The sequence below is a fragment of the Aristolochia californica genome, unplaced genomic scaffold (assembly GCF_029961685.1).
Source record: "Aristolochia californica isolate CCGP_79_NKW_82.1479 unplaced genomic scaffold, dmAriCali1.0.hap1 SCAF_3, whole genome shotgun sequence".
Lineage (NCBI taxonomy): Eukaryota > Viridiplantae > Streptophyta > Magnoliopsida > Piperales > Aristolochiaceae > Aristolochia > Aristolochia californica.
Genome location: NW_027181992.1, coordinates 26,665,421 through 26,674,932, shown reverse-complemented (window position 1 = coordinate 26,674,932; position 9,512 = coordinate 26,665,421). Strand labels below are relative to the sequence as shown.

The window sequence follows — 9,512 nt, the reverse complement described above, 5'->3', positions numbered from 1 at the left end:
AACCATGTTGGAACATGGCCTTATCCGCAGCAGTCGTTGCCCATTTTCTTCGCCGGTTATACTAGTTAAGAAGCTTGATGGGACACGGTGGTTCTGTGTGGACTACAGGGAGCTCAACGTAAAAACCATCAAAGACAAGTTTCCCATTCCAGTGGTGGATGAGCTCTTGGACGAATTGCATGGATCAACCATTTTTACCACGCTGGATTTGAAATCGAGCTATCACCAAATCAGAATGCACCTACCATATATCAAGACAACCACATTCCATACTCACCATGGACACTTTGAATTCGTTGTGATGCCTTTCGGGTTATCCAATGCACCATCCACCTTTCAGGCTTTGATGAATGAGGTATTCCGTGATTATCTCTGCAAATTTGTATTGGTTTTCCTTGGTGATATTCTTATTTACGTCAAATCAAGAGCACAACATTTTGAAGACTTACGGTGTCTTCCAACTCCTCTGAGCACATCACCTCTTCGTCAAACACTCCAAATAATCCTTTGCGAAGGCCCAAGTCGCCTATCTTGGCAACATCATTTCAGCAGAAGGCGTCACAGTGGACCTAGAAAAATTTACAGCAATCACCAATTGGCCTCAACCACACAACATTTCGGCCTTATGAGGATTTTTGGGGCCACTTATTTTCTACCTCAGTATATGTGCCCAAGTTTTATACATATTTCGGCGTAACTTGGTAATGTTTTATCTAGCTGGATTATTATTTTTGAAGAATTGACAAATTATTCCTTGGTCAGCATATTATTTGGTACAGATATGCGCATTGGATTATTTAATGGGTCCTTTAACAAAGATTATTTTGGTTCATGTTATATGGGCCCAAGTCCATTTCAGTTGCTGCTATTGTCTCTCTGAGTTAACCTCATACCATTATTTATTTGTCCCTGTCAAAAATATCAAAAATATTTGTGGTTGGGATATCATTATGGAGGAACTTAATACCCCGTCAAAAATATCAAAAATATTTCCATGATGGAGGAACTTAATACTCCATCAAAAATATCAAAATTATTTGCGATTCAGAGTCCATGATGGAGGAACTTAATACTCCATCAAAAATATCAAAATTATTTACGATTGGGAGTCCATGATGGAGGAACTTAATACCATAGTAAAAAATATCAAAAATATTTACGGTTGGGAGTCCATGACGGAGGAACTTAATACCCCATCAAAAATATCAAAAATATTTGCGGTTGAGAGTCCATGACGAAGGAACTTAATACCTCGTAAAAAATATCAAAAATATTTGCAGTTGGAAGTCCATGACGGAGGAATTTATTATTACATTTATGTTACTTTCCCCCATTAATGTCGTATATTACTCTACCACTCGAGAGTTGTTGTCCTGTGGAGGGACACAGTGGTGGAGGTGGACACTTCAGAGCAATGCCGATAGATACACTACCTACAAAAGACAGAATATGCCCTACATCTAGCATGAGTTTAAGACTGGAGTATGGAACAATGTCTTATCGGTTAGGAGTGATTTACTCTCACTGATATTATACCAGCTGGGCCTCATCAACGAGAGCACCACCGTGAGGATGGAAGATGAAGGCATATTGGAAGTTTGTGAGGCTTGGATCTAACACAGGGAGGAAGACCATGAATAGGAAGGATCGCTGCAAGGTTTTGAGCTTTTGAAGGAGCTCCCCCTTAGGTCTCGTGATAAAGAGAACCTGAACTCGTTTAATCTACTGTTTAACCTACTGAATTTTCTTTTTCATTCATTACCTTACAATGCATACAAATAGTTCACACCAACAAGAGTTTAGGCAAAAATTACAAAAATGCCCTGAGGCATATTTAAACCCGAATAGCATAAAATAGAAAATAAACTAAAAGACTACTTAATTGACTCAGTTAGGGTAATTGACTCAGCCATGGCATCTCAGCCTGACTCGGATCCCTATTTGATCCATAACATCTCACCCCTCCTGGAGAATGAGCTTGTCCTCGAGCTTGAAGGTAGAGTATGCCTGCCGAAATGTATCCTCCCCTTGTCCACTCCGTGAATCATAGGTTCCACCTGAAAAAAAAAACAATATTTTTTTTTTTGCCCACTTACATTCCAGTCAGGTCAAGAGAAACAAAATAATTCTCATGTACATGCTTGATTTCTCTGGCCGGTAAACAAGCATCTGGTGGCTGTGATAGATAGATCCCATGAAGCATAGCTTGTTTTGAGTTGAATAAGGTGAGTTCTTAGGCTACTTTCCTCTACCTACATTGCTGTTGTTGAAGCTAATAGGTCTCCACATTGGTCGAGCATGACTCTCTCAAGAGCTGCTACGGTAGCAAGGTCCGACACCAGAGAATTCATCTCTTCTACCCTTGACAGTAAATGATACATGGCTTGCATAACATCAACAGCTGAACTAATTGAATCCTTCACCATCTGTACATCTGCCCTCGCCCCATCAGTGACACGAAGGTGGAGAGTCCATGGTTCCCATACGGCACTAGCCCCAGCCAAAGGCATTGAATGCTCTCTATCCATTACAGCCCAATCAACAAGGTAGGTTATTTTTTCTACAAGTAGGGAATCCAACTTCATATCCCACCTGAGTTGCTGGAGGGTGATCCTCTACATGGTGACAAAATCTCATACTTCTGAAGTAGCATGCCACACGTTATAGAGACGATCCTCTGCCATTAGTCGCTGGATAGTCAATGTTGTTTCTGCATGTTCATGAACAAATCGCCTTGAAAATGACAAAGCACTCTTGGAACCTCTATCAGAGAGAACCATGCTTCGGGTTAAGGCACCTGCACCAACTTTACCATTCAATCTACTTGGCCACCTATGCTGAACTACTAGCTTCTGTGAAATCTCAATGGGTTTTGAATTTTTGGATGGATCAGAGGCTTTCTTCCCTCTCAATGGTGTACTCTTCCTCTCAGGGGTAGACTTCCTAGTTGGCCGTTCAGCTTGTCTATGAACCACATTTGCAGAAGAGTTCAATATATGATCACATCATGGTCTTTCTTTCTTTGCAATAGGCACTGGTGGAAGAATTTTGAAAAACAGTGGACGAGCATCATACAATTTATCCAAAAAAATTAACACAACTGGATTCCAGGGATTGTTACTGCCGGAGCAATGACCAGAAACAACCACACTGATGCAGTGTTCATCCACAACTACACAATTTGGCCCAGCAAAATGGATATAAATCCTCTACAAACAAAATGTCAGCACCCCATTGTCAAATTGACTACCCAAAAGAATTTTATCTCCCTTCAGCAAAGAATATGAAACATGTCTTTCAACCCTGTGGGCAGCAGAAATTGAAAGAGGCGCAAGGCGGCTGGTCTCAGCCGTATAGAAAGAAAACAACATCCAAAAAAATTTTTGTGGCCGAACAACATACATGGGATCCAGAAAATTAAACCCCACAATGTCAATTGGAATGCCTCCAAATTCTCCAACCACATTGTCCAATATCTCAATTACATCATCCAATCTTCCCATTGCATTGTAAGTACCAGCGAGATTGCGATAAATTCCTAGTGTCTCTGGTGATACGGTCCATATTCAAGTTCCAAAACGCTCCTAGCTTCTTCGAAAAGATCTATAGCGTCATTTATTGAATATCTTTGTACACATACTGTTGGAATTATGGTTTAAAATATATTATTTATAAAATAAAAATACCATGATATTAGAGGCGTGGGGCCCACTTCTAGATATTTTGTCATTGAATGTTCAGTACAGGGAATAATGGCCAGCACATCCTCCTGTAGAGGTAGATTCATTCGGTGCATTGACTGGACACATCCCTAAGGGGATGTATCCTTATGAATAGTCATAAGTGCCACACACTTTGGAAATCTATAAATTCCTCCATGGTCTTACAAGTGAGGCTAAGGCTATTTGCACACCCAGTCTGGCTGAACGGGAGCAAGCTTATCACTTGTAAACGAATTATCAAAGGTTATCTTGTGCACTTCATGTTCTATTTATATTCTTCAAGATGAAAGGTACGCTCTCTTTATTCTTATTATTTTAATTCTATGATATATGCATGGCTCTCATAATAACAAAAATTACGGAGGATTTAATATTTATTTCTATGATATTTATTTTATTATTATTAGACATCAAGTCTAACAAATACAAGTGAATAATGCCTCTGCTGGTATCATAAAGATAGATTCTAATTTTCTATATTTTTTCCATATTTATTTTCGATTTTTTGGCTATTTATTTGTGAATGGAAAGAAGCCTAGTTTAGGCTTATTGGGTTCTGGCGCCGCAGGCGGGCCTACCAATGCGCGGGCCTGCTGTGCACGGGCCTACTGTACGGGCCTACTGCGTGCGGGCAGTTGTGCGGGCCTACTGGTGCAGGCTTGCCAATGTTTAGGCCGCTGCGGTCCGGGTCAGTAATGACCCAAAACCATGAACCAAACCGTGTTTTTGCTAAAATAATGAGCCAGACTGTGTCTCAAAGGGTTTATTTTTACCCAGAATTGTATTTTGAATAGAATTTCCATGTTATTTGGCTATTTGAAGTATTTATAATTAGTGTTATTGCATGCCTTGTTATATATTTATGTATTTGTATGTGAAAATTAACTTAATTATATAATTTGTGAAATCCCCAAAGGGTAATGTATTTTGCATAGATTAAATTAATTTTATGTGTGTTTATTTTGAGTATAATTTATTTTATGAGTTGTTGGAAGATGGGCTCAAGCCCACAAGCTCAAGACAAGAAGCCCACACGTCAAAGGAGTGGCATATGTGTAAAATATGGTACTTTCCATAAAGATGGCATAGAAGTGTAAATATGTATTCCTTTTATGTCTTTTGTTTTATCAAGTTGTAGCCCTAAGGGTATTGTAAAACTATAAATAAAGGCATTGGCTAAGAGGTAGGGCATTGAAGCGCTCTCCTCTCTTTCCACAAATTCGTCCAGACCTCATTTTTCTTGTTGACGCAACCCTCTTCTCCCTTAATCCAAACTCTCTTCTTCCACGTTCTTCTTCTTCTCTTCTCCTTCTCTCTTCTTCTTCTTCTTCTTTCTTGTTGATCTAAAGTTCATTTCATGAGATCCTAAATTCTACAAGGTATCAGAGCAAGGAGTTTAGGATTTCTTCATCGAGTTATTATGAAATCTGTTCAAGAAGTTGTAAAAGGAGTTCAGTCATAAAGAGATAAGTTCATCATCTTCTTATTTACGTTTTTTTTTTGTTTCCTTTTCTTATTTACATACTCCTTTTTACTTTTTTTCTTTACTTCTTGAATTTTGAGTCACATCAAGTCAAGATAAATCTTTATATGTTGTAAAGATTTATTTCTATGACTAAATTGATGTTATAATCTTGACTCCTTGTAAATCAATTACAAGAGTGATCAAGATCATTTGTTGTTTGCATCTTATTAAGATTGATGGGTGAAATTCAATTACCTTTATGTAATTTGGATCCATCTCATTTGAGGTAGAATTCTAGCACATGTTGCTGTATCTTCTCCTACTTAAGGTTGCTCATGGGTTTGTGTTATGTTGTTGGATGCCAATTATATGTTTGATGAAATGCCAACAGCCATTTACCCTTTGTAGTTCCGTTTTTTTTTAACTTCAACAATTGAATTTTTTCTTACGTTGAAGTCTCCCATGAGCTGAAGATAAATCTCTTCCAAGTGTCTTGGTTTGTCGTTAAATCTTCTCTAAATTTTTTTCTATTGCTCGTTTGTGTTGGAGTTTGGATTAAGGCCTAATCGGTTGCATCTACTTTCTTCTCTTTGTTCTTATGAATACAAGAGAAGTTGAGTGATGGTTGGATGTTATTATCACTTTCTAAAGGCACAAATTTGTTGATAATTTGGTGTTTGCCCGTGTGAAATAAATTGGTTCTTGTTCTCTTTTGTTGGTGATTGATTTGGTCTACGGGTTCTTCAAATTACATAGAGTAATTGTTCTTTGAAGAAGGCCTTTTTCCCTTGACCTCCATATTTTACTTGCCTCATTATGGAGATTGGATACAATAGTAATAAGAGAGATATACTCCGTATTACTACAATTCCACTTAGAGGTCTCTCCAATTACATGAGCTGGTCACAATCGGTTCGGAGGGTTCTTATTACTCGTGACCTCTTGAGCCACGTTGTTAACTTTCCTCCGATTGATGAAGAAGATGTGTCCTACCTCGAGTGGGTTAAGGATGATAACATGGTGATAAGTTGGCTCATTAATAGCATGGAAGAGCAGGTGGCCAACAATGTGGTCCATTTGGAAACCGCCAAGAACATATGGGACACTTGTGCCAAGCTTTACTCAAGCACTGCTTCATTACAAAAAATATATGATGTCTTACAAAACATGTTGCATATGAAACATGGAGATAATATTCATGAATTTTTGGCACGGTTTCGCGGTCTTCTTCAAGAATGGAAACTAGCTCAGCCATTTTCCACTGATATTGCCGTTCAAGAACGACAAAGAGAAGTTTTGGCAGCAACCATTTGCTTATCAAATATTAAACCATACCTTGAGGTGGCCAAAACTCAACTTCTAAGTTCTTCTGGTCTTCCATCATTTGATGATATTAGTGCTACATTACTTAGGATACCGGATCCATCCCCTCCTTCTCCTATTGATGCTCCATCGGTGATGTTCTCTGGCAATCGGGGAACATCTTCCTCATTCCGAGGACGGGGCAGAAATATGAGAAGGGTCCGAACTATTAGAGGGGCTGAAAATAGAGGTGGTAGAATGGGTCAGAATTCTTTCTGTACTAAGCCTCAACTTTGCACTTATTGTGGCCATCAGAACCACCTTGTGGCCTCATGCTGGAAACTTCATGGCAAGCTTGATAGGACCACAGCTAACCCAGTCTCAGTTAATGTTGAGAAAAATGAAGATAAGGCTGAATCATCATCCAAAAATGTGACTCTTACGGCTGAGGACTATGCTGCATTTCAGAAAATGAAGTCCTTCATGGAATCATCTACTGCTGCCACTACTATTGCCTCAGGTATGCTTTCTTCCTCGTCTTCTGTTATGGACTCAATAAGACTGAGTCATCTACTTTACTTTTATTATTTATGTTGCTTTTAATTTCGAATTTTATTGATTTGTAATAAGACTTAAAGGTAGGGGTGGAATTGGGTTTTATAACCCTAACCTATGTTGATGTTAATTACCCTATTTAAGGGGTAAGGATGGAGAAATAAAGCAAGTTCGGAATTAGCATAAACTAGGGTAATTTAGGTTGTTGCTAGGCTCCCTATTCTAGTGTTCTTGGTGTGAACTCTCTTGGTGGTTTGCTGCATCCATTGGGGAGTCTTTGAGGAGATCTTGGAAGGAAAAGGAAGAGGAATTACCTTTCTCTTCCGAGCTGCAAGAGAAGACCTTCTCTTTCACGAAAATTCCAGAAAGGGAGAAGGGTTGGAGTAAGCTAACTAGGAAGGAGGACGAATTCTGGTTGCTGGATTGGTGTTGACGTCAAGAGGTAATTCTTAATCTTGTTCCAAGTATTGAAGATTAGAATTTATGTTTCTCTTTTACGTAAGGAACCAGTGCTGCATGAAATTGGAAACCCTACCTTGACTTGAGCCATAAGAAAGGGGGTTCCACGTTGGGGCCTCAAGGAGCTTCCTTGACTAGCTGGGTTCATTCATAATTAAGAAAAGGAAACTCCTTTTCAAGGGGAATGAATTCAATAAAGGGAAAGGGGTTGTTCTTGAGTAATTACAGTAAGTAAAACCCTCTTCACATGAATCATAAAAGAGGGGTTTCATATCTGAGTGCTTAAACAGTCCTTTAACTTGCTGGTTGCATCTATAATTGAGAAAAGCAAAATCCTTTTCAATCTTAATGTGAAAAGAGAAGTATAAGAGAGTTCTTTTCACGAAAACGTGATAAGAAACCCTCAAACAGTGCTGGATTCATATTCAACTCGCCGAGTTACTGGATCCATGGCTAGGGAACATAACAACTTGGTATCAGAGCAGGGTAACCCGGCGGAGAGAAGAACCAATGAATACTTTGAATTGCTTGAAAGAAAATTTGATACTGTCCTAGAGAGGTTCTCAAAAATTGATATCGATATGGAGACCTTGAAGGGAAGGATGGATAGCATGGAGAATGGTCTAACTACTGGCAAGAAATTTTCTGCATTGGAGGAGAAGTTCACTCTTAGTTTGGAAACCTTGAAAGGAAGGATGGATAGCATGGAGACTGGTCTGAGCACTGGCAAGAACCCAATTCCGGGAGACCATTCGCAGATCAGAGGGGGAGATGAGTTTACTAGACACACGAGTTTCTCGAGTCAGCAAGGACCCTTCATTCTGGGGGGACACCTCAACCAGGGGGGAGGCACTGTACCTCTCATTCCATATTGGAGAGGAGGGGACCATTCATATAACAAAGGGGGAGATGAATTTCTGAGGCGCACGAGTTTCTCGGGATAACAAGGACCCCTCATTCCGGGGGGACACTTCTACCAGGGGGGAGGCACTGTCCCGAGATATACTAAAATGGAATTCTCTACCTATAATGGGTCAGAAGACCCTTTGATATGGTTGTATCGATGCGAAAAAAAATTTAAGCATCAGCGAGTCCCAACCTATGACCGAGTCAACGTAGCTGTTTTCCACGTACTAGGGGAAGCACAACTTTGGTACCAGCTAGTTGAGGTTGATAGTGAGGTGGTAGATTGGGATGAATTTAAGCGACTCTGTTCTCTCCGTTTTGGTCCTTCGGCTTACAGTAACCCTTTGGGAGATTTGGTTTTACTACGCCAAACTGGGGCCGTGGAGCAATATCAAAAATTGTTCCAGGAAAGATAGCACGAGCTAGCAATATGGTACAAGTGGATCAGCAACTTGCATTGTTTACAGTAGGACTGATTGAGGCCTTAAAGCTTGAGGTGGAGCTCTATGCACCTGTTGACTTATCCAGTGCTATGAATATAGCTTGTGCTTTAGAACTGCGATAGCAAGCACAAAACAAACAACCTCCATGGTCGGGGGAGCGCATTCCTCCGAGAAACAACCCGGGTATTACATTGACAGGGGATCCGAGATCTAGTCATCCTACACCTCCTTATATAAAAAAATTGACAAGTGCTGAGATGGCTGAACGGCGGGCTAAGAATTTGTGTTACAACTATGATGAACCATATCGGGTTGGGCATCAATGCAAAAGATTGTTTTTGATCAATAAGGTTGAAGATGAAGATATTGAGGTGACAGAGGATATGATTGAGGAAGAACCACCGGACATCTCCCTGCGTGCCATTACTGGGCAGCAATCAGCCACAACTACGCAGAATGGGAGTGGCTCGACAACTTCCACCAGGTCTACCCAGCTTCCGAGCTTGAGGACAAGCTCGATCTCCAAGGGGGGGGCAGATGTTATGGACTCAATAAGACTGAGTCATCTACTTTACTTTTATTATTTATGTTGCTTTTAATTTCGAATTTTATTGATTTGTAATAAGACTTAAAGGTAGGGGTAGAATTGGGTTTTATAAC

At 39.9% G+C, this 9,512-nt stretch overlaps 1 pseudogene; it reads right to left on the bottom strand.

Moving 5' to 3' along the window:
• Positions 1 to 2,129: 2,129 nt before the first annotated feature.
• LOC137959483 (AUGMIN subunit 8-like) lies at positions 2,130 to 2,987 on the bottom strand (annotated as a pseudogene).
• Between the last annotated feature and the right edge of the window lie 6,525 nt (positions 2,988 to 9,512).